A 25,324-nucleotide genomic window follows, 5' to 3' on the forward strand; every position below is an offset into this window, starting at 1 on the left:
CCAACAGCTCTGGCTGATCATTTCCTGTTTTCTGACCACCTTATCTCTCTCCCCAAATAATCTTTGGCTTTCCCTTTCTAGGTGACTCTGCTCCATGGCCCCGCCCTCTGGTTCTTCCCTTCCATGTCTCTGGCACAAGGGAGAGCTGACTGCTTAGACTGAGCCCTCTCCAAATCTAAGCCTCCTGGGGTGCAAGGACTTTCTGGTTCAGGCTCTAAGGCTCTCATGGAGAGCAGAGGGCAGGACTAGTGTTGGGTATTGGTTCACATCGGGCTGGTGCTTATTAGGGCAGAAGAGGGAGGAGGCTAGGGTTGGAAGCTTGACTGTGATGGAATCATAGACTAAGAAGATGCTCGGAAGAAAAGGTTACATTTTGAAAACAAGGGGCCTGACTTTGGAGTATCCTCCAAATAACAAAAACCAACCAACCAACCAATCAACCAACCAGCCAACCAACCAACAAAACCCCCTGAAGATAATAAGTGTTAGCTAAGCAAAGAGGGATAAGGAGGAGTTTGCTAGTGGCAGCAAGTACATGGGCCAAGGTCCTGGGGTAGGTAGGAGCAGTGGTGACCTGCTTGAGGGGCTGTAGCAAACACAGTGTAGCCCACGCACAAACAGTGAAATGAGGCTAAGGAGGTAGCCTGGGGCTAGCCCCTGTGCACCAGGCTAGACATTTTGGCTTTATCCCAAGAGCAATGGAAAGCAACAGAACATTTTTGTTTTGTTTTTGTTTTTGGAGACAGGATTTCTCTGTGAAACAGTCCTGGCTGTAGACCAGGCTGGCCTCGAACTCACAGAGATCCGCCTGCCTCTGCCTCCCGAGTGCTGGGATTAAAGGCGTGCGCCACCACTGCACAGCTGCCACCACAGAACATTTGAATCGGCACTGATGACCCTGTATTTTGAAAAACCCTTTGCTGTGAAGTATGGCTTACAGACAGGGCAAAGGGTCAAATGAGGAGCCAGGTTCCAAGGCTGTAACTGCTCAGAAAGAGAACAGTGTCAGGGTGGTGGTGGAGGAATTCCAGGCACATGACTGGCTTGGAGCAATCCTGTGTTAGGAGGTCATGTGTTCAGTGGGTACACTCAGGAGTCCACCCTAGGGAGCCCCAGGGCATTGCTGGACTTTGCCTCCCATTGGCTGTTCTACTGGGGAGACAACCTAAAGGCAGGACAGACAAGTAGAAAGTGCAAAGTCCTGAAGTAGGTTCAGCCTGCATGTGCCGAAGGCACAAGGCTAGTGGGAGAAGTTCTCTCTCAAATGCACCAGTGAGAACAGGATCCTGGGAAAGCCGCCAGTAAGGTTTCCCCCACCACTGAAATTTGCAGGATTCTTGGTGCTGGGGATCTTCTGTGTATCTCCTGGGGCATGCCCCATGCCCTGGCAAAGGCCTCTTCCATAGGGCTGAGGGCTGTTCCTGGAGATCTGGGGCCACTGAATTGCCCCTGCCAGTGAGGGGCATCCAGACCTGGTCCCCCTTTCCTCTTCCTGCCTCTGACTCACATTCTGGGAAATGTATTCCTCTGTAACCTGATTACTCATGGGGCCTCCGCCCTTCCCACGCAGGCAGGCCCGCACCCTTCCCCGGAGGAAGGGCTGTTAGCGAAGCCCAGAGGTTGTGAATGCAGAAACCTATCAGCCATGCCCCCCACCCCACCCCAGAGAAAGGTCTGAGTCTCCCCTTTGGGGTGGGAGCTCTGCAGGCTTATGGATGCTCCATAGCTTTGGGGCTAGGAGCTCCTAGGAGCCCCACCCCCACCCAGAGTGTTTTGTGTGAACAATGTGAGGGTAGTAGGTGTGGGTGGGTTAGAGGACCTCCAGCCCTGGCCCTGATGCACTGTGATACTGTGGGCTGTCTGTGACTCTGAAGGGCTCACCTGTGGGGGACAGGGACAGGGCGGGCAGCTCTGGAATATGGGAGAGTGCTTCCTCATCAGAGCCCACCCTGCCCACTCTCTAGGTCTGATCTAGGTCAGACCTAGAGAGTCTGGTCTCCAGCTGTCTTTGCCTTTCCTGTCCACCCTGCAGGTAGAGGGTCATTCTCTTCTCTGGCATCTGGCTCCCCACTCAGCTTCATAGGCAAGCTTTAGGGATTGGTCAGCTGACCTTCGGGGAGGGTTAGGGTCAGAGAGAGGGAGGAGAGTTTCCAGTGACCAGCCAGGGGATCACCAGCCTGAGCTGCACACTCAGGGGACAAAGTTCTCCTGTTCCTGATCTTACTACATTTTCATATCTACCCACCCCCTCTACCATGGTTACAAATGCCCAAGAGAATCGAACAGCCACTCCAAGACAGTTCCTGACTGCCTGTGGCTCCTAAGTGTAGATAAGCAAAATGACCGAAGGGACCCAGAGGTGCACAAGAGGCCATGGGAAGTTCAGAGGGTATGGCGGCAGCTTTGAACTCTCTCTTCTAGAAGGACTGAGGAAAGTGAGTTGGACAGGGCAGAGCCACCCCGGTTGCAATGGAAAGATCATAAGGCTCAGATCACTAAGAATGGAGTGGTGATCAGTGGACGTGGCCTCAGAGAGAAGGCATGGCTTTAATCCATGGAGAGACCTGGAGTCTTCTCCTGCTTGCCCCAAGGACACAAGCAAGCAGAAGTTCTTCCCTTGGGTCTATACTGAGGTACCAAAATCCAGAGACCAGAGTCTCTTGGGGTTCAAGTCTCTCCGAGGCACCATTCGTGGGTGGCCGTCTACCCCTTTTAGCTGGACTGGTGGTCAGGTGTTACAAAAAGCCAGTAACCTGACCTTGACTCGCTTACAGGGTAGGAGCTTCTTTGGGACTGATGTTGCTGAAGCAGGACCACAGGAGACAGAGCTGCACGCTCTGTAACAACATCCTGGTGAGTGAACCCTACATAGTCTCAGATTGTCTGCTGTCCCTGGAGTCTCCTGGGCCATTCTGACCTTCATAGAGACTGGACACACTTTTCTTCACCTTGGGGATGCCTTACCACCCTCCTGAGCCGCCTCGGGATAAGTGGTTCTCTGTGGAATGTCCTCCAGTGAGCTGTAGGGATCAGGGGCCTGAAGGGAATTCCCTTTGGTCACTTTGCCTCCCTGGAGACACAGAGATACAAACACATGCACATCCTGCAGAATTGAGAAGAGTTCACCACACCCTGAAGGATGCTGCTCTCAGAGCATCCTCCCAAGCCTCTGAGTCACCATCCCCTTCACTGCAAATACCCAGAGGCATTGTGGGTTAGGGACAGGGCTGTCTGTCCTCTGAGTTCTAGCTCCCTGTGCAAATGTGGGGACACTTGTCCCCTTCTGCTCCTGGCAAGCTTTGTCCAAGGGCTCCTGGCTAGGCTCAGCCTTTCCACGTGTCAAGTGGGGATGTTAGAGTCACCTTTATACGGTGACTGTGGGGGACTAAACGGGACAATAGTTCCTGAGCAGAAGGGAAGTCGGCAGTGTGTGCCCTTCCTTGTCTTTCTTCTCTCTCTGCTCACTGGAGAACATTCTAGGATGGCTTACTCGGTTCTAAAAAGTTGATTGGTGTGCTGGTTTCCTCTGTGCTGTAAGGAAGGCGCTGATTTATTGGAGCAGTCCTTTGGTATCTCTGACATAAAACAGGGAAGAGAGAGAGGGAAGGGGGCTGGGGCAAGACTCAGAAAGAAGAGAAAGTAGGTCTCACTATGTAGCCCCAGCTGGCCTGCAATTTGCTAGGTAGACCAGGCTAGCCTTGAACTCACAGAGATCTGCCTGCCTCTGCTTCGGGGTGCTGGGATTAAAGGCGAGTGCCACAAGGCCTGCCTTGAGAGCAGTCTTGATGTGTGAAGGAAGCGAGTGGGTGAGGAAGGGATGTGGGAAGCGTCCCTGGGCCTTGTGAGTCTCTGGTTAGAGTTAGGAAAAATTCAAGGGAACAGTTTTGAAGGCACCACTTTCACGTTGCCATCCTTGGTAACTGACACACCAGGGCGGTGTCTCTAAGGGCAGACAGGTGGGGCACGCTCCGTGTGAGGGGAGCAGCCTGTGCTGTGGTTCCTGCTGGACGCTTCTGTGCGTGTCTGTTGCCTCCCACAGTCCATTGGTGTTTTCTGAGTGAAAGGATGGTCATGTGACCGTAAGAACTACTTGGGGAGAGACAGCTGGATCTTTGTGAGTTTAAGGCCAGCCTGGTCTACATAGCAAGTTCCAGGCCAGCCAGAGCTACATAGTGAGATCTTATCTCAACAAACAAAGAGCTCTTGGGGACCGAGGTCTGTACTTGTTATCTCTGCTCCCCGGGGCAGGATTGGAGGTTCCTTGATGTCAGGGACTTTGATTTTTTTTTTTTTTATTAGATGATGACTCCTGGTATGGATGGACTGGATTCTTTCGGACCTTGGGCTCTGCCTGAAGCTCCAGAACAGAATTCTCCTCATGGTTGGCTCCTGTCTCTGTGTTTGCCTGAGCCCAACAAACTCCCTTCGAGAAGGGAGGAGGAGGAGGAACATGGCAGGTTACAATCGTCTCTTGCCATGTGCTGCCCAAGGAGGTTGAGAGAATAGCAGAAAAAACAACCTGTTCCAGCCCAGCCCCAGAGCTAGACATGTCACTGGGAGCATGAAAAAAATCCTAGCCCCACCCAGGAGGCTCTCAGAGTTCCAGGTAAGCCCAGCGATCCTCCCTCCCTCCTCTGACTGTCTCATGGGGTAGGGCAGGGGCCAAGCCAAACCAGAGTTCTATCTCGTGGCAGCGAACGTGTTTGCTTGTGTTTGGCAAAGTGGCAGGGGTGGGGGTGGAGGTCACGATGACAGCAGCTCAGAAGCGTCTGCAAGAACGGAACAGAGTGTTCGCATTGTGGGCAAGTCAGGATCTGTCCGCGTGGGCCAGAGTTTGGGCAGCAGAGCTCACTGTGGCACTGGGGTAAGGCTGCTCATCCTTGGGATTCCATTCATGCTGAGTGTGGATTGGATGCCCATAGGCACAGGCTACGGTACATGTGGGGATGCACAACATGAGGACAAGGTCAGGACATTGTAAGAAATCCTTCTCGCTAGAAGTGCGGGCATGGACACCACTATGCACCATGCAAAGAGAGTGGAGTCGTAACTAGGGTGTGAGGAGGTGCTGTAGGAAGAGGGACACAGGGACGGAGAAGTTAAACTTCTCGAAGGTTGGAGAAGACTATTAATGTGGGTGGCCTGAATCTTGATGAATGAACACAGAGGTGGCTTAGTGGCTAAGAGCACTTGCTCTTGAGAGGATTGGGTTCAATTCCCAGCACCAACAATGGTAGCTCACAACTGTACGTAACTGTAGTGCCAGGGGACCTGCTGCCCTCTTCTGGCCTCCACAGGTACTACCTACATGTGGTGCACAGACATACATGCAGGCAAAACATCCAAACATAAAATTTTTAAATTAAAAGAGAGAGAGAGAGAGAGAGAGAGAGAGAGAGAGAGAGAGAGAGAGAGAGAGAGAGAAGCAGTGGTGGCGCACACCTTTAATCCCATCACTCGGGAGGCAGAGGCAGGTGGATCTCTGTGAGTTCGAGGCCAGCCTGGTCCAAAGAGTGAGATACAGGACAGGCTCCAAAGCTACAAAGAGAAATGCCGGCTTGAAAATAAATAAATAAAAAATTTAAAAAAAGGAGTGACTGAGTAGGGACTCAAGAGGTGGAGAAGTGGGGGTGCAGAAACAGAGCAAATTGGTGAGGGGGTAGATAGAGCAAGTAGCTTAGCATAAACGGTGGAGGGCGGGGAGGAGGAACAGGATTTAGTTTTTACTGAGTACTCAATAACCACCAAGTGCTGTGCTAGGTGCCTTGCCCATTCCGTCCTCTGGGCACTCTGAGCGGCTAGGTACCGATGAAGGGACTAATCTGGAGGAGGCAGATGGTTGAGCCAGGTTGCACTGGGTTTGTGTGATTCCGTTACACAATTAGGCTTTCTTAACCACACCAGTGGTGTCCTGACTACGTTCTACAAGATTTATATTCTATAGCAGTTTTAGGGTTCTGCAGAGGTGATTTAAGGACATGCTGGATTTTAGTCTCCTATTTAAAATACGATCAACAGACTCTGGAATGTGTTATGCAGCAAAAGGCATCTCCTCTGTGCCTGTGCTTATTTCTGAGTAATTTATAAATGCAACATTGATGAGAAAGGGCTGCACAGTCTGTTCAGGTCCGTAGGAAACCCCAGCAGTCAGAGCCGGGGAGATGGCTCAGCTGGTAAAGTGTTTGCCATACAAGACTGAGGACCTGAGTTCGGATCCCCAACACCTGTATAAGGAGATGGGCACAGTGGCATCTGCCTGTAATCATAGCACTGGGGAGTAGAGACAGGAGGACCCTTGAGGCTTGGGCTAGCCAGGCTAACTGAATCAGTGAACTCTGGGCTCAGGGAGAACACCCTGTCCAAAACAAAACAACACAGAGGAATCTGGGTGGCTGTGGAGGTGGCTCAGTGGTTAAGAGCCTGCTTTTTCTTCCAGAAGACCCAGTTTTGGTTCTCAGTACCTACCTAGGTGCTCACAACCATCTGTAACTCCAGGGGCTCCGAGACTCTCTTCTGACCTCCTGATGCAGTAGGCATGCACGTGGTGGTGAATGTATGTACTTGCAAGCAAAATACCCATATGCATAAAAAATAAAGATCTTTAAAATAGATCTCTTGGGCTAGAGAATAGGCTTAGTGGTTAAGAGCACTTGTTGCTCTTGCAGAGGACCCAGGTTCAATTCCCGGCACCCACTTGGCAGCTCACAACCATCTGTTAACTCCAGTCCTGGGAGATCTGATGCCCTCTTCTGACCTCAATGGGCACCAGGCACACAGGCAAAACATACTCACACACAAAAACTACCCCTAAAACTACAATGGAGGAAAATACCAGAAATCGACCTCTGGTCTTTACATGCACTTGCACATAGGTACACACATATATAGTGCACATACACATACATGAACATATACACATGTACTTTCACATGCAGAGTAAATAAATATACAAGTCAGCCCTCCAAGCCCATTCGTCTCCATCACAAGGCAGTTAGATTTCCAATCCCAATTCCGTCTTTTCTCTCTTCTTTCAGAAGCGCCTTAACAGTAAATAGTAAATAAGAAAGGAACTCCAAGGGGAAATCGGTTTGGTAGAGGATGGCAGCCGAGTGAGCAGGCCAGTGGAAGCTGCATTCTGACATGCACATGGCAGAGCTTGTAGCCGAAGAGGCTGCTGAGAGACGCTTAGCACTTTGATGGGCAGAGTGCAGCAGAGAGCGGCCTTTACTGAAAGTCTATAATGGCACATCAAACTTCTCTGACCCTTGAAGGCAGACTGCTCAGCCAGCCAGATGTTTTCTCTGCTCTACGTTTTGTTCCTTCCCCCACATTAGAGGATCGTCTTTGAAAAAAAATGGAATCGTCTGGGGGAAGATTAGGACAGCTGGGGTTTAAGGTGGCTCTTAGAACAAAGGCCATCGCCGGCTGGCACTTAGAAGTCTCCAGGCAGAGGGAACAGCCTGCTGGGAAACAAAGCCTCCTATTCATCTCCTCTTATCCATGTGCAGGGGCTTCCAGGAAACTTTGTACTGCTCCATTCTCAAATGTGAATGGACAGCCGTAAGCCAGGAGCTATTGAGGAAGCCTGAAATATGAACTAGAAAGACCAAGATAAATAAGCTGAAAATAAAATCTCTAAAGAAACAGAAACAGTTCATGGACCGGAAGGAACTTTAAAAGAAAGAATCCAACAAGATACTGTATCTATTAATCATGAGCAGTGGGGTGAAAAGGGAGCAAATAGCAAAAAAGTCAGATGAACAAATACATATCTATACCTTACCTATATCTACGCGCACGCCGCCCCACACACACACACACACACACACACGTATATGTAATTAAAATCCAGTGGAAATGTTGAAATAGAAAATAAAGCGAGAAGGGAAAGAATCAGAACTTTTGTTAGAGAAAAGCTAGAGATGTTAAAATCCAGTCACTGAGCCGGTGGCGGCGGTGGCGCACACCTTTAGTCCCAGCACTCAGGCGGCAGAGGCAGGAGGATCTCCATGAGTTTGAGGCCAGCCTGGCCTCCAAAGCAAGTACCAGGATAGCCTGGGCTGTTACACAGAGAAACCCTGTCTTGAAAAATGAAAAATCAAAAAAAAAAAAAACAACAAAAAACAAAACAACAAAAGCAGTCAATGCAAGATGTCTGAATTGGACCAGTAAGGATCATTTGCACACCCAGTTAACAAGGTGTTGGGGATTGAACCCATGACTTCAGGAATGCTAGGCAAGTGCTCCACCAACTGACCATCTCCTTTTTTTTTTTTTTTTTAATTAATAAGTATTTCAGGGAGAAGGGAGAAAGCAGGAGAGGATTTTTTTTTTTTTTCGACAGAACTTCACAGACTGCAAAGATTTGTGTGTTGGGACTAACGGTTTGATAAATCCCCACCATAAAAAACAGACAGGATTTAGAGATTGTGGAATGCCTGGGAAGATGAGAAGACTCTACAATTCCAGACAAAGTGAAGCCACCTGTAAAAGAACACAAACCAAGGGCTGCAGGGGTGGCTCCGCGGTTAAGAGCACCGACTGCTTTTCCAGAGGTCCTGAGTTCGATTCCCAGCAACCACGTGAAAGGATTCACAACTAGGGATCTGATACCTCTGGCCTCCTTGGGCACCTACACTCCTGGGTACAGACACAGACACATATAAATATTAAAAAAGGAAGTATGAATCAGAAAACACCAGACTTCTCACTAGCAATGGAGCAATGTGGCCAAAGTTCTGAGGGGACTCTGGGCAGATGAGATTTTAAAAACACTCAAGAACTAAGACTGTTTGCTCCCCACAGGTCTTAGGAAGGTACTGGAACATCCGTTGCAGTTAAACAAAGGAGCAAACAAGAAAGAGGGAAACGGGCATTTGCCAGCTTGTAAATTAATGTTTAAATGAGTGGCCTGTAATGGTTAGCTAATTGTGTTTTCTCTTTGTTAGGCTTACGTATCTCTTTATTTTAGTTCTGTAGTATGAGTTTCTGGGTTTTTGTTTTGTTTTGTTCTTAACATTTTGAAAGTGATTGTCGGGGTTGGGGATGTAGCTCAGTGGTAGAGTGCTTTGCCTAGCAAGTCCCTGGGTTCTGTCTTCAGCTGTGGGGGCAGGGTGGGGTGCGGTGCGGTGAGGGGAGAGAAAGTGATTGTCTAGAGATAACCTCTTGAAGGTGGGGTAACAACATCCCTAGACCTTTTAAAGAAAGCAGTTCTCTGACAGAGGTGGTGGTGGTGGCAGCGGTGGCTGCTAGCTTTAATCCCAGCATTTGGGAAGGAGAGGCAGATGGATCTTTGTGAGTTCGAGGCCAGCCTGGTCTACAGGGAGAGTTTCAGGACAGCCAGGGCTACACAGAGAAACCTTGCCTGGAAAAACAAAACAAAATCAGTTCTTTGACAATCATTTTTCAGTGTCTTCTCTTATTATCATGCCATGACCTTGGGAGCAGGTTCTTCACTGATTGATAGCCTCTTTCACTATCTAAAGGGATCGACTTGGACAAATTTCCAAACAAGTTCCAGAGTCTGGCTTTCAGAGCAGTAGTACAAGCGTGCCTGCAGCTAATGAGGTAAAAACACACCAATCCCGAGAGGTTTCTAGAAGGGCTCTAAGTCTCAGCTGTCCGTCTGTCCTCCCGAGGGAGCAGGGCCAGTCTGCTCAGAGGTAGAGGAAGGATGAGATAAAGCCACTTTCTAGGGTGGGGCCAGGCAGAGGAGCCGGGGTCCTGGTGATACCACGGAGCTCCACGGCGACCAGAACCACCCACCCTGGGATTTCCTGTTAGACAAGAAAAACATACCCCTTTGTTGTTTAAGTTACTAATTGTTGCGTTTTCTGTCCTTTGAGGCAGATTCACTTTCAATCGAAATACCCTTACACTTACGAGCTGCTTCCTGGAACACAGGTGTTTTTAGATTCTGTGAAAAGTACCAAGTGAATTGAAGGCTAGAATGAGGGGGACCACCCTCTCCTCTCCCGTTTCCCCATCCGCCCATCATCCGCCCATAAACAGGAACCAACATCCTCTTGGAGGTTTGGAGGAAAGAAATTTTCAGAGGACTTTCTTGGTGCCCTGACATTGATTCCACGTTGTGGAAGCAGGTGGGACCCCGAGTGTGGGATGCTGGGAAACGGAAGGGAGCCTATGCTCAGCCTGTCCCTGGTGCTTTATGCAACGGACTTAACTTGAATTGCATGCTCTCTATGCGCCTGCATCCTCCAGGCCTCAGCTCCAGGCCGACGCAGCTCCTGCCCAGGGAGACCTTCAATAGTCCAGCTGTTGGGCTGGGTGGGTGGGTTATTTCAAAGCCGGGGAGCAGAATAGGAAGCCCATTTGGTTTGGGTCCTAGCCATATCCTCCGGTCCATCTGGCCCCCAAAGAAAGCTGACATTTGAATCCCTGTGTGTCTTCTGTGTCTGTTCTCCATTGGATCAAAACCTGGAGAAGTGGGGGGAGGGGTGTGACTAACCAGCACCCACGAAACCCAACCTCTGTTGAGAACTTAGCCACAGTAAAAAAAAATCTTGAGATTGAAAGTAAACACTAGTTTTGAAATGTTTGATGATTTTAAACTCCATTGTTCATGTGTCTTTTGATCTTACCATTAGCTATATTTAATTTTTTTTTCTTCCTGAGACAGGGTGTTTCTGTGTCACAGTCCTGGAACTCACTCTGTAGACCAGGCTGGCCTTAACTCACAGAGATCATCCCGTCTCTCCCTCCCGAGTGCTGGGATTAAAAGTGGGTGCCACCCACCACCTGGCTGATATATTTAATTTTTAATTTAAATTCTTTTTTTTTTTTTTTCTTTAAGACAGGGTTTCTCTGTGTAACCTTGGCTGTCCTGGAACTGATCTACCTGCTTCTGTCAGGATTAGAGAGGAACATCACCACTACTGATAATTTAAATTATTTTTAAGATAAGTGTCTGGGCTGAGAACTGTTAAATCCTCTTGTATTACTAACTTTCTCTGTGGCCTGACTTGTCCAGGCTTTTGTTTTACTTGTTATAAAACAAGGGCATCAGACTGCAGGAGTGAGAGGCGCCATGGCAAGCTGTGCTAGTCTTGTGTTCACTCAACGCCTGTTCTTGAGTGCCTGTATCGTTGAGTGCTGTGCTGGAGGCTGGTCATACAAGATTCTATAAAACCATGCTGATAGCTGGGCGTGATGCTGCACACTTGTAATCCCAGCACTCCACATGCAGAGGCAGGAGGATTGCTGTAAGTTTGAGAGTGCCTGAGATACATAGTGAGTACCAGTCCAACCAGTAAGAGCTTGTCTGAAAAACAAAACAAAACAAAACAACAATAACAATAACAATAACAATAACAAAAAAACCCCCAAAAAACCAACACATTTGGGGATAGCTTAGAGGCTGGAGTCCCCAGGAAGAAACAGACCACACAAGAACAATCATAGGCGTCTTATTCTCTTAGTCACTGTCACTGTAAAAGAGGAACAGTTGGATTGGACACACATTCCTCCTGGTTCTCACTCATCCACACTCATGGAAAACCTTGCTTGCTGCCCCAGCAACCACCCATGGAGGTGCCCGTCACTTAAGCAGCTGTGTTCCAGCCACTGTGCGTGGGAAAGAACAGAGAGCCTTCCAAAGGGAGGGGCTTCAGATTAAAAAAGAAAGAAAGAAAAGGAAGGAAAGGCTAAGCATTTTTTTAAAAGTTACAAATTAAGAACATGTTTGCTCAAAGTTAAGCAATAAAGAAAGTTTCCCCTTGCCACTCCCCACTCCATGCTCACTTGGAAAACAGCAATAATGGGTAGATGCATATTCTTTGATTAGCTATGGGAGGCAGGGATGGGGTCTACCTTGCCTGTGATGTATCCCCGGTGTATGTCAAACAAGCATTTGGTAACTGAATTAATAATTAAGTAATAATCATGAACGAAGCTCCTATGTGTTTATTTCAATATTAAAATTTGTTTTTGCGGGCTGGAGAGATAGCTCAGCAGTTAAGAGCACTGGCTCCTCTTCCAGAGGACCCGGGTTCAATTCCCACACCAACATGGCAACTCACAGTTGTCTGTAACTCCTGTTCCAGGGTATCTGACACCCTCATATAGACATGCATGCAAGAGAAACATCAATTTAAATAAAATAAATAAATCTTAAAAAAAAAAATGGGCTGGAGAGATGGCTCAGTGGTTAAGAGCACCAACTGCTCTTCCAGAGGTCCTGAGTTCAATTCCCAGCAACCACATGGTGGCTCACAACCACCTGTAATGGGATCTGGCGACCTCTTCTGGCCTGCAGGAACACATGCACTGTATACATAACAAATAAATAAATCTTAAAAAAAAAAAGAAAAGAAAAGAAATTTGTTTTTGCCACTCGGTGGTGGCGTATGCCTTTGATCCCAGCACTCGCCAGGCAGAACCAGGTGGATCTCTGTGAGTTCAAGGCCAGCCTGGTTTATAGAGTGAGATCCAGGAGAGGCACCAAAACTACACAGAGAAACCCTGTCTCGAAAAACAAAAACAAACAAAAAAATGTGTTTTTATTATTTTATGTGTGTATGTGGTGTGTAAGCTACATAGGTGCAGTACCCAAGGAGCCCAGGAAAAGGACATTGGAACTCCTGGAACTGGAGTTAGGCCACTGTGGGCAGTCTGATATTGGTGCTGGGAATTGAACTCAGGTCCTCTGGAAGAACATTAAACACTCTTAACAGCTGAGCCACATCTTTAGCCTTTATATATTTTAATATTATAAGAGGACAGTGGCAGATTAGGCTTAATGGTGCATAGTTTTAATCCCAGCACTTGAAAGGCCAAGGCAGGCAGGTATCTGTGAGTTCGAGACTGGCCCAGTCAACATAGTATGTTTCAGGACAGCCAGAACTACTAATGAGACGTTGTCTCAAACAAACAAAGAACAAAACAAAAAACCAAACAACAAAAATGAGGACAAAAACCAACCAACATCCCCAAGCACAGACAAAAAAAAAAAAAAAGACAAAGTGATGGATGTTTTTCTCTTTGTACCTTATTCTACTCCCCCCTCCATAAATCTATTATGGACATCTCTCTGTATGTTGTTTTAACTTAGTCATTCCTTTTGTTATGGGTTGTATTGGGTCAGTCACCCTTTAAAAGGTACATTAAAGTACCCAGTTCCTCATGCTGATGAGTGTGACCATATTTGGAAGAGGGTTTTAACCCATATGATGGAAGTCAAAGGAAGCCTGACTTTGGCAGCCCCTTGGTTTCTCTGGACTTGTCATTGTCTGAATGACAAAAAGTCCAACCCGTTGAATTTCTGTTGTTTTAAACCAATTAGTTGTGGCCCTTTGCCCTGGATAAGGAAGCCATTCTTTTGGTGTATTTGGTAGTTTCCAATTGTTGAGCTGTAATGATGACACCTGCTGCCATTTTTCTGTGCTGCGTGGGCTGTCTGGAGCAGCAGCCCTAGAATTTGTTCTTTTCTCCAGGAAGCCTCTGGAACAATCACAGACCAAAGCCTGAAGGCTTTATTTAGCCCTGGTATACCCTTGGCTGTGTTGCCAGCTAACACTCGGGACACCTGTGTCCTATTTGGGACGTGCCCTCGACTAAAGAAGTATTTGTTGCACATTTGAAATGCAAATTTCATGGGGCTTCTGGAGTTTTATTTGCCAAATCTGGCATCTCTAATTCTCCCACTGTATCAGAAGGAGCCTTGGGGACCTTCTTTGTGTTGGGGCTCTTTGTTTCCTGACTGCACAGGCTTGGAGAAGAGTCTCGGCTCCTCCATGCTCCTCTAGTTCCCTGACTGTGCAGTGGCACCAGCCTCCCCAGGACTCAGCCCATGTCAAGAGCACTCTACTCCTTACCTCTGCACCAGCATTTCTGTTCTGAGGACTCCAGGCCTGCGCACTCGCACCTCCACTGCTTTGCAAAGGTGGGTGGGAGAGGAGGGCAGTGCTTCCTAATCTTGCCTTGGTTTAAGAATTGATTGCCTGAGGGCTAGAGGTGCTACTCCATGAGGCTGGAGAGTGGGCTCAGTGGTTAAGAGCACTTGTCGAAAAGAACCAGGCTTCCCTCCTCTGGCACCAGGCATGCGTGTGGTGCACAGATGTACATGAAGGCAAAATACTCATACATGTAAAGTAATACTAAAAAGAAATTAGCTGGGCGGTGGTGGCACATGCCTTTCATCCCAGCACTCGGGAGGCAGAGGCAGGCGGATCTCTGTGAGTTCGAGGCCAGCCTGGGCTACAGAGTGAGTTCCAGGAAAGGTGCAAAGCTACACAGGGAAACCTTGTCTCGAAAAAACAACAACAACAAGAAAGAAAGAAAGAAAGAAAGAAAGAAAGAAAGAAAGAAAGAAAGAAAGAAAGAAGGAAGGAAGGAAGGAAGGAAGGAAGGAAGGAAGGAAGGAAGGAAAGAAAGAAATTAATTAATTCAAAAAATAGATGCTACTGCTGCACTCCCCGTGGGGTAGTGGCTCCCACTTATAATTCCTACACTTGGGATTCTTGGGATGCTGAAGTAGATGGATGGTAATGAATTTCAAGTCCAGTCTGGGTTACATAGTGATTTCAGCCTTCCCAGGAGCTCCAGAGTGAAACCCTGCCACAAAACAAAAACAAAAACAAAAACAAAAACACCCCAGAAAACCAAAAAACCCAAAACAAAACAATAACAACAAAAACTAAACAACAACAATAACAAAACAGAGGGAGGAAAAACAGATTCTTTTGATTGACATCAGTCATTTCCAGGATGGGGTCGCTGTCCTGTGACGCCCCAGGTCCTGTCTGCAAGGAACTGTGCTCTGACAGTTCTGCAGTCTCCGTGGGAACCTGGCAGGAGAGGTTTTGAAGCAAGGAGAGGGAGCTCCAGGAGAAGAGGGAGGCCAAGAGGCCAAGAGCCAAAAAGGAAGGGAGAGCCTGGTGGAGTTGAGCTGGAATGCAGAAAAGAGAACTGCGAACAGGCTGGAGGAAGCTGAGGCCACATCTGCTTGGGACTTGCTGGCTGATTTAGAATTCAGCCTAAAAAGCAACAAGAATGGCCTTGGAGCAAGGGACCAACTGAGTCCTTTTCAAAAGTGAGCCTGGGGTTGCCTCCTTTCTGTGACACTTGGCTTCTGCAATGTCACACTGCTCCCCATTCAACCCCCCCAATTCCTGAATCTGGCGAAAAGCCACGCATACAGGCAGATTCAGCAGGGCCTTTGTGTGAAGGGTGGTGAGTGCTGGACATTTAATGCTCTCTGTGGTGCAGGGAGGGGACCGTGCTTGGGAGGCACAGGCATTCAGGCCAGAGCTAGAACATTTCCATATTAGACAAGTAACTTCAGCAAATATTGTTTTTGTTATTGAGACGATGCTATAAATGTTAGGAGTATGTGGTAGGCATACCACACGTCCTCCTGTGAGCTCCCTCGAGTGTGGGCTGGACTTGCTTCCTAATGAATAAAACATGGCAGAAATGAGAGATGTCCTTTTGGAGATTAGGTCCTGGAAAACGGGGACTCTCATCTTGCCCTTACTCAACTCCCCACAGCCTTCGCCTTTATTTGCTGTGACAAAGCCAGCTGCCGCGTGAGGGCCATCCCACGGAGAGGCCAGCGTGCCAAAGGCATGAGGTGGTGAGAAGATGGAGCCATCAATCCAACATCCCACAAGGAGCTGGATCTTGCCAACAACCATGTGTGAGATCTTGGAGGTGGATCCTTCCATGGCAGAGCTAAGGGACACCATGACTTCAGCTTTCAGACATTACACCTGCATCTGTCACCTACAGAAACTGAGATGACAGATGTGCTTGTTTAGGACACTAACCTTTGGGGTATTTAGTTCCATAGCAACAGGCAACTAATGCAAATACGATTTGGGAAAGGCCAGCCATACCTGTTCCATTGCCCCATGCACATTTCTTCCTCTTCTTCTTCTTCTTCTTCTTCTTCTTCTTCTTCTTCTTCTTCTTCTTCTTCTTCTTCTCCTCCTCCTCCTCCTCCTCCTCCTCCTCCTCCTCCTCCTTCTTCTCCTCCTCCTTCTTCTTTTTTACATTTTTTTATTCTTTTGTTTGTTTGTTTTTTGAGACAGGGTTTCTCCGGGTAGTTCTGGTGCCTGTCCTGGTCCTGGACCTTGCTCTGTAGACCAGGCTGGCCTTGAACACACAGAGATCTGTCTGGCTCTGCCTCCCAAGTGCTGAGATCAAAGGCGTGTGCCACCACTACCTGGACTTTTTTTTTTTGAATATTGTGTATGTTGTGGAGGCCAGAGACAGCAATTCAGGATTGCTGTCTTGTGGTTGGAAGGTAAGTAGGTAAGTGATTCTGGACTGAGAAATCCCCATAGCCCCTTGCATATACATTGTCATAAGTTGAAGCCATGGTGGGGGCAATGATGTGGAAGTCTTTGCTTACCAGTTATCATTAAAGGGGTAGGGTAACAATTAGACATCTCGGTTCATGATCTGTTTCTGGTGCTCTCAGGCTGCCATCAATAAATAGAAAATGTGCGTATCGGGCTAGCAAGATGGGTCGGCAGGCAAAAGCGCAGGCTGGAACCTGAGTTTGCTCCCTGGGACCCACAGTGGGAGAACAGACTCCCAAAAGTTGTCCTCTGATCTCAATATTGGTATGGTGGCACGCATGTGTCTGCAATCACTCACGAATATCACACACACACACACACACACACACACACACACACACACACACATGCATAATAAATAAAACATCAAAAAAGAAACTACCTGTTATCTTAACTAAACTTTACATGAACAGCTAGATTGCTGTTGGAAGGTGAAAGCCATTGATAATCAATAATCAAACTACCCTGGGAGAACTCCATGCCTTACCAGGACCCACGGCCCTGGAAATCCAAAAGTCAAGAATGATTTAGGTTGTTGTCCTTGTTTCCAGTTTCTCTCCCATTTCCTCGGAGCACGGGGGATTAGAGTCTATCTTGGACACCAGCAGAGAAGCCCCCTCCCCCACAAGCATAGTTGGTTGACTAGCTGGTTAGGTGGGAGGGCCAGGATTAGATGTATAGCAGGAATGTTAGCTCATTCCCGGCAGCTCCACAGCTGTGGTTTCCCGGGCTTGATTGCCCATTGTGTTGAAGCTCCAGTTTTGGAAACCACTTCCCTGTTTTGGTTCCCAGCTTTTGACCTTTAAAGAAAGACTTCCATGCATGCATTTATGCAGATTACTGCTTGGCTTCCATTGGAATTGTTTCCTTGGGATAAATTCCCAGGAATGAGCTGATTGGGTCAGAAGGGGTGGGTTGGGGGTGGGGTGTGGGTGGGGTGGGGGTGGGGTGGCGGAGAAGAGTTCTATGCCCCTTGCTAGGAATTGCTTTATTGCTTTCTAACAACATCTGAGCAGCTCGACAGCAATGGTTTACACACTGTGAGGGGTCAGCTTCAGGGCAACAAGCTATTCACACCCAGAAAACCAACTCCCAGGTCCTTCACGACTACCCAAGAAGAAGACGGAAGTGGGGTTCACTGCACAGAATTCTGGACTGGACCGTAGGATGTCAGAAAGTCTAAGCCCCAGGGAACAGAATGAATCATGTCCAGCTTGAGCTGTCAGTAACAGGTCTTGAGTTCGAATTACTCTTTCTCCTGAGGCAGGGTCTTAGGTAGCCCAGTATGGCCTCGACTAATAACTGATAGTAACCTGATCCTGCTGCCTCCATCTCCCGAGTGCTGGAATTACAGCCATGTGTCACCTCCCCTGGTCCGTTCTGAGTTAGAATTCTGACTTTGCCTCTGAGCATTCCCAGGCAAGTTACTTTAACTGTTGGAGACATTATTTTTTTTCTTTGTATCTCTAAGGCAGAAACTATAGTGATTCTGACCCCCATAAACATGAGTGAAGGGGCCAGAGAATCGGATCAGCAGTTCAGAGCATTCTTAACTCCTGCACAGGGCCCAGGTTTTTTCCCCAGCACACACATGGCTCACAACAGTCTATAACTCCAATGCAAGGGATCTGACACACCCTTCTGATGTCTGAGGGCACTAGACACGAATGTAGTGCACACTCAGGCAAAAACACCCCTATGGGCCAGGTGGTGGTGGCACTCTCCTTTAATCCCAGCAGTTGAGAGGTAGAGGTAGGCAGATCTCTGTGAGTTCAGGGCCAGCCTGGTCTACATAGTGAGTTCCAGGACAACCAGGACTATTGCACAGGAAAACCTGTCTTGAAACAAAAAAACAAAACAAAACAAAAACAACCATAACAGAACACCCCTACACGTAAAATAATAAATCTACAAAAAGATTTAAAAAGTGACTGGGAAACTACTGAAGTATTAATGTAGAGAAAATGACGGGAACAGGCGGTAAATGTCTGTCAGGATGCAGTGATTCATTTGCACCACATTGTGACTCAGCCTCAGTTTCCATCTCAGCCCCATGTGCCTCCTCTTCTGAAGTTTCCACAAGAGACACCCTCCCCCCCATCTCACGTTCTCCGTACCTCTTTGAGGCCAAACAGTAATCTTGGTGTTGTGATCTTGAGTCTGATAGTCTTTGGTGCCCCCTTGTGGACAGCTTTCATAGCCTCTCAGCTAAAGGTGTGTGTGTGTGTGTGTGTGTGTGTGTGTGTGTGTGTGTGTGTGTGTGATTTAGGGTGGGATAAAAAGATGCATGTGGACTCCAGATACAATAAAAAGTAGGGACTCCCCCCCATCTTCCTTGTTGGCTAAGAAAGGACAGCTCTCTAGACTCTCTAGACTTTCCTGTATTTATAGAATGGGAGCTGTGTGCTATGGGTGCATTCACATGTGTGCACGGGTGCACGCACACCTGATATCACTCTTCCTGTCTTGGAGAGCTCATGGGAATTGTTGATCAAGACCACTGTTACAATTTACTTCTGCTCCTTCAGATGGACGTTTTATTCCACAGACCATCCATTAAGTGCCCTCTGTGCACCTCTGAGAGGTAACAGTGACCAAGACAGAACTATCTCTGCCCTTCACTGTCAGATGAGACAGACAGCTGAGGACATCACTGCAACCCAGGGCCTTGTGGACTGCAGGGAAGCTGCCTGGTGGAGAAGACTGGGCTGATCCATGACGATGTGGATACCTTGGCTCCTCCCCAGCTGTGGGGCAGAGGCGCTGTATGGAGAGTGCTCAGTAAGGTTTTAGAAGGAAGGAAGTCCGGCCCTTCCTGAATTTCTCCTGGGGTGAGCCAGAGCCTTTGCCTATGATACCCACATTTCTATGGACTTTCATGTTTTCTGATCTTTATTCACTCATCCTGAGGAATCCTTTTTCTTCCCTCCTTCAGTCATGCTCCACCCACTCCCCTGAAGAAATGGAAAGCAGATTGTGTGGCTTAAGCAAGAAAACACTGGCATGCTCTCACAGGCCATGGATATATGTTTCTGGATTCTCACCCCTGCCCTGCTGGGAACCTCCAGCTGCCCAGGCCAGAAGTGACATGATCAAAAGGGTGAGGAGCTGAATGGTGGCCTTTCAGGGGTCACAGTGGGGAGGTCACTGGGCTTGTTAGACCTTGTTTCTAGTTCAGCAACGTGCACGCTCGCCTGACCTCGGCGGTGATAAGGTAGGCATATGAGAGGTGCCCTCGGCTCTGAAGAGGACCCAGGAAGCTCCTACAGAAAAGAAACTGAAAGGCAGCTACAATGAAGCTGTTGAATGCAGATCCGACACTTGTTCTGCAGGGGTGAAGGTGTGACCAGAACACTGACTTGCCCTTTCGATTGACAATAGTTGGCCGGGAGGTGTGTGGGGGTGTCAGTTATGTGTCAAAGGCCTGTGGGTGACTCTGCACTCGGTGATAATCGGAAAGCAATTTATTCACTGAGTGACTTTGGCCAAATGACCTAACTTTTCATTGTGACTTTTTTTTCTCCATATGGATGAAAAGTCTACCACTAAGCATTTGTAGTGTCTTTCTGTCTGCCTGCCTGCCTGTCTTCCTTTCTTTCAGATTTTAAAATAGAATTTTGCTGTTACTGAGGCTGGCCTTGAATTCACTCTGCAGCCCAGGTTGTTCTTGAACTTGTGATTGTCCTCAGGTTCCTGTGGAGGTACTCTGGGGACGGACTGACACAGGAAATGTGGAAGGTGTTTATCTGCAGGACGAGGTCATTGCTCTGATGGTGAGGCCCGTGTTGCCCAAGCATGAGAATCCACATGTAAAAAGCCAGGGTCCTCCCCTGTAATCTCAGTTTGGGGGAGGCAGGAAGGAGGCTCTCTGGGGTTGCTTGCCTCTGCCAGGCTAGCTGAATCAGTTCAGGGAGAGACCCTGTCTCAAAAACTAAGGTGGAGAGTGGTTGAGGAAGACACTCAATATTAATTGGGCTTACACACATGCACACATATAGGCAGCCACATAGGTGCACCCAGGTACATACACGCACACAGAGACAGACAGAGATAGCAGACAGACACACAGACACAGACAGAGATACAGACAGACAGACACCACACACACACACACACACACACACACACACACACACACACACACAGTTCCTAGCACTCAAGGAAGCACTCCCAAAGTTGGTAGCAGTTTGTATTAGTCTGGATAGGCTAACTGGTATAACAAACAGGCCCAAGAATTACTAATTGCTTAGGGACAATAGAGTGCTTCTTGTCCTATTTTGCTCTAAGGAAATGCCAGGCTAGGCAGTGGAGCTGCTCAGAGACCAGCTCGAGCTGACAGTCTGCCACCTTCACTGGTGGCTCCCAAGATGATGTTGGCCACGGGTGTCTGGCTAGTGGACCAGGAAGAGAGAATGAAGGCGTGCCAGCTTTGGCCCAGATGGGACACCACTGCTCACATCCCCTGGGTGGAAACTGATCATGTGGCTCCATCTTAATGTCATGGAGGCTTGGGAGATGATACGACCTTTGGCTGGGCACTGCATTCCCAGTGTCAACCGTAGACACTGTGAAGGGAAGCAGGAGTCTGCAGGAGACGAGGATGCCTACTTCCATTACCATTGCTACTTCCTTCCAGGGCAAACTGTCACAGCCCTGGGTGGCGGGCATGTGTGAATGTGGGTACAGGGGGGCCAATTCTAGAATAGGTGTGGGGGAGATGTATTCTGGTTGGGGATCAGGCAGTGCTGCTCAGGATGGTGGAGTGCAGGGGTTGGGGGAGGGTCCTTAGAGTCAGAATTTCCACTGGGTGACACAGCAGCTAGCAGGGAGGACATAGGTCATGGGGGTCACAGGACTCTAGTGACCAGCCAGGAGGCAGGAATGCGCAGGCCTGGAGAGTTTGTGGGGTGGAGAGGTGTGTTGGGGGCCCACCAGGAAGGCCTGGAATGTCAAGATAAGGGCATGGAAATTGGGAGTCATGCCTGCTCTTCGTGTAGTGTGGTCCAGGAGAGCGGGTGGTTATGGGAGGAAGAAACAAGAGATGGGAGAGGGGTCTGTGAGGACCAAGAAGGAGACATGAGAGAAGGGTGGGAGAGTCAAGCAGAGGAGGAGGAGGAGGGACAGGATGGGGCTTTGACCCGACCTGGTGCCCATCTTTCCCTCCTGGGCTCCCTAAGCAGCCACCTAGCAGGCCCCTTCCAGCAGGGTTGTGGGTTTGGGGCCCAGCTCTCTGCAGCCAGTCCGCCCTGCACGCAGAGAGAGGCCTTATCTCCCTCTGCTTTGTTCTCCCTCCAGGAAGGAAGTGGCTCCAGTGCCCGTGGGTGGGACATTCCTTGGCTTTGCTTACTGTTCCCAGATTTCTCAGGATTCCTGGTGACAGAGCTGGCATCTCTCACCAGCCTTGGAGAGGGCCAGAATCCTTCTCAGGAACACTCTGAACCCCAGGAAGCCAGAGTTTTCTTCTCAGCTACCCCAGATCTCCACCTCCAGTGGGGGAAGCCTGGGCTGGAAAACACACTGAGGGCTCAGCAGCTGGGGACTGGGGTGTCGTGACTGAGAACCCACAAACTCCAAGGAGTACCACCACCAAGGCACATACCTGCAGGGAACGGAGGAACGAAGGGAAATTTGCCATAAAACGTGGCTTGTGGGAATTGACATTTGTGTTGGATTGTGACGCACACAATTCTAACAGATGACGTTTGTAGGTTTCCGATGGCTGGGGTGGTAGGAAGAAATTGGGAGAAGAAATTGGAAAGTAAGGAAGACACGGACTTCCTATGGGAACATGAATTGGTGCAGATTTTAGCTGCTTAGATAAGAAGTTAAGGGGACCCTGCGGTGTTGGGGTAGCGGGTCCAGCGGAGGAGGAGGGAGAGGAGGAGGAGGAGGAGGAGGAGGAGGAGGAGGAGGAGGAGGAGAGCTTGTATAGAGGGGCCTGTGCTTCACTGGGCAGGCCGTCAAGCGTCTCAAGGCTTCTGAGCATATGCTGCGTCAGGGTCTCCTCTTTATTTAGCATACTTCTCCCAGCTGCCTTGACTCTGACAGGAGATCCTTTAGACTTAAGGGTAGTCCCTAAGGACACTTCCCATATCTGCACAGGCCACTAAGAGGCCAGAGGACTGGAGGACAGGAAGGTTCTGCTCTGGTCTCAAGAATCAGTTCAGGTTCACCTTAAAGGCTTGTGGTCCTGGGAGGTATCAGGCGAAGGCAGAAAGAGAACCAGGGAGCCTGGGGCTTGCCCTGCTTCACTGGCTGGGACCTGGGCACGTCAGTAAGCACTCTGGGCCTTGGTTTCCTCAGCGTGACAGAGGCTAGCAGCACTGTCTGCTAATGGTAGAATGAGGTCACTGCCTTGGCCTACTCACAGTTGTGCTTAATAAATGTTAGTTTCCCCCAAATTGGGATTGACGTGGGTGGGGAAGCAGGGAGGGTCAGTGATGCATGCTGCTGATAGCTCAGCTGAGGCGGTGTTGGGGAGGCAACTTGGATCCCTCAAACCTGGCCCAGTACTGTCTGAGAAGGAATACTGGTCCTTCTCAGGCCTCGCTAGCTCCCTTCCTGCCCCTTTGCCCTGATATGAGGAGGGGCGCTCTAGGCCTCAGAGTCCGTGCACTGTCGTGTTGTCTCTTCAGGTGCCGCACCCTCAACCTGGCAGGAGTTAGCTGGCTCTCGAGGCTGTGGGCCTCTGGGAGAGATGGGCTTGGCACCGGATAGCAAGGGAAGCCGGGAGAAGGGCCTCAAGCCCAGGCTGGCCCAGCACAGGGGCAGGAATCCAGGCCATCAGCAGGTGCTCCCCGCCTAATTTACCATCCCCCCTTCTTCATTAGCTTTCCTGGTACTACAGTGGACAGGAGCTGGTAGGAGAAAGCTCACTTGCCAAAGTACATGAGAAGCGGGTGTCCGGAGAGGGGGTGGGGGCAGGCTGGCTCCTCTGCTGTTCTTAAAAGGGGCCTGAACAGACTCTTGGCCTCCTGTCTCCAGACTTGGCAGGTAGCAATGGCACCAGACCCATCTTGGTTCTAAATCTGGCCCTGCATCTCATGGGCTGGGTGACGCTGTGTGTGGTACTAATTTCTTTCAGCCTCGATTTCTTCCAGCTCAGTTTCCTTGGCTGTAAAATGGGAATAATGTCATCAGTGTTGTGAGGATTAAATTGCTAATAGCTGCATAGTTGAGTGAACAGAGTGACCCACACAAATCAGGAGCCTCTGAAACATCGGTTACCCGCCCTCCTCTGTTCCCCCATCCCTTCTGCTTCTCATCCTCCCTCCCTCCCTCCCTCCCTCCCTCCCTCCCTCCCTCCCTCCCTCCTCTTTCCGTCCTGTCAGAGCTCTGAAATGGGAGACCTGTTGGCAGGGAGAGGCAGCCCCTTCCTTATAGAACCCCTCTGGACCCCAGGCCGGGAGACTGAGGCACAGTAGTGACTTGACTTCGGGGTGCAGATTTCAGTCTGGAGAAGATATCCACTATAGTACAGACCACCTCTGGGGACACTCTTTGTAACCCTTGTCTTGGGGCCTCAGTGAGACTGGGACAAGCCGGTTGGCCAGCCGGAATAGGAAGAAGGATGGAAACTAGCCGGCCTGGGCTTTTCCTTCCCCAGGACTAGTGTCTTCTATCAAAACTCAATAGTCTGGATAGCCCAGTTCACTCTGCCAGCCAGTTTAGAAGGAGCCAGGAGCTAATTCACACTCAATTGTTAATAGCAATAAATGAATCAATGATAGTCACTCCCAGGGGTGTTGATGGCTGTTAATGACTTTCAGGTTCTGCCAGCTGCTTTCAGAACAGCTCAATTCCCTTGAGCTACATCTGTCTTGGGCTCAGTCAGTGTTCAGCGCTCTCGGCACTTGCTTCAAGTGCAGAAAGATTTCAAGAATGCTGCCTCTCCAAGAGTGGAGGGCCCACACAGGTGGGCCTAGAGCACTAATAACCAGGGTACACAAGCCAAGGGGCGGGGCTGGGGCAGGAGCAGGTAACGCTGGTGCCAGTGAGGTAGCGGTGGGAGGCAGGGTAGAGCGTGGAGCCGCTCTGTCCATGGGGTGGGCTGTTGCTCGCTCCTCTTCAACAGAGGTGACATCAACATGGGTGACGTACGTTATGTCTGTCTCATCAGACTCTGGACACTTCAGATGCTTTTGGCGGGAGACTGGGTCAAGTAGGTTACAGCCTCCCTTGGGCATAGCTGGCCAGTCCTTGGGGCAGGACATTGCTCTTAGGAACACAGGCCTGAGTTGAGCTCAGTAGTGGGGCCCAGCAGTGAGTTTCAATTTTATTGGGCGAGGAAGGACCTGGGGGTTGTGTTAAGATGCAAGTTCTGGGGCTGGAGAGATGGCTCAGAGGTTAAGAGCACTGGCTGCTCTCCCAGAAGTCCTGAGTTCAATTCCCAGCAACCACATGGTGGCTCACAACCATCTGTAATGAGATCAGGTGTCCTCTTCTGTATACATAATAAATAAATAAATCTTAAAAGAAAAAAAAAGCTGCCAGTTCTGATCCTATGTGTGTGGAACCTGCGGCCTGCACTGTGTATAAGTTCCCAGATGATGGGGTCCCCAGAAACTAGTGGAAATGGCTGCCCAGCTAAGGAAAAGATGCTGCCCTGCCCCGAGTCCCTTCCAGCCTTTCTCTGGAGGCCTTCTCTTTCCTTTCTTTCTCTGCCTCCCTGGATGTGGACCTTCCCCTGGTCACTGGCTGTGGAGTTATGAGGACTGTGGCTGCCCTGCCCTTGGTAGCAGGGGCTGAGTGGGAAATGTGGAGAGGGCTAGTGACACCGGTGGGGGGGGGGGAGAGGGTGAGGACTGGGAGAGGGAACAGAGGACTATGGGCAGGACACTTTCCTCACTGTGACCTCAGAGGTCCCCCCTGGCTCTGACATGGTAGGTCAGGGATGAGTTCATTCACTCACTGCTGCTCTAACATATGCGGGCCAGTAGAGGAAGACAGTTAATCTTTAATGGTGGTCAATCATAAGATGAGTCTCCAGCCATTGAGAACTT

The 25,324-nt window shown here is 49.3% G+C and overlaps 1 long non-coding RNA gene across 1 annotated transcript; it reads left to right on the forward strand.

The window, feature by feature from the left end:
* The first annotated feature begins 4,422 nt into the window (after positions 1-4,422).
* On the forward strand, positions 4,423-19,821 carry LOC118588400. The gene is made up of 3 exons (XR_004945592.1): positions 4,423-4,606; positions 18,871-19,153; positions 19,258-19,821. It is a non-coding gene; the product is annotated as an uncharacterized LOC118588400 (long non-coding RNA).
* The last annotated feature ends 5,503 nt before the right edge of the window (positions 19,822-25,324 follow it).

Source organism: Onychomys torridus, chromosome 8, assembly GCF_903995425.1.
Source record: "Onychomys torridus chromosome 8, mOncTor1.1, whole genome shotgun sequence".
NCBI classification, from domain to species: domain Eukaryota; kingdom Metazoa; phylum Chordata; class Mammalia; order Rodentia; family Cricetidae; genus Onychomys; species Onychomys torridus.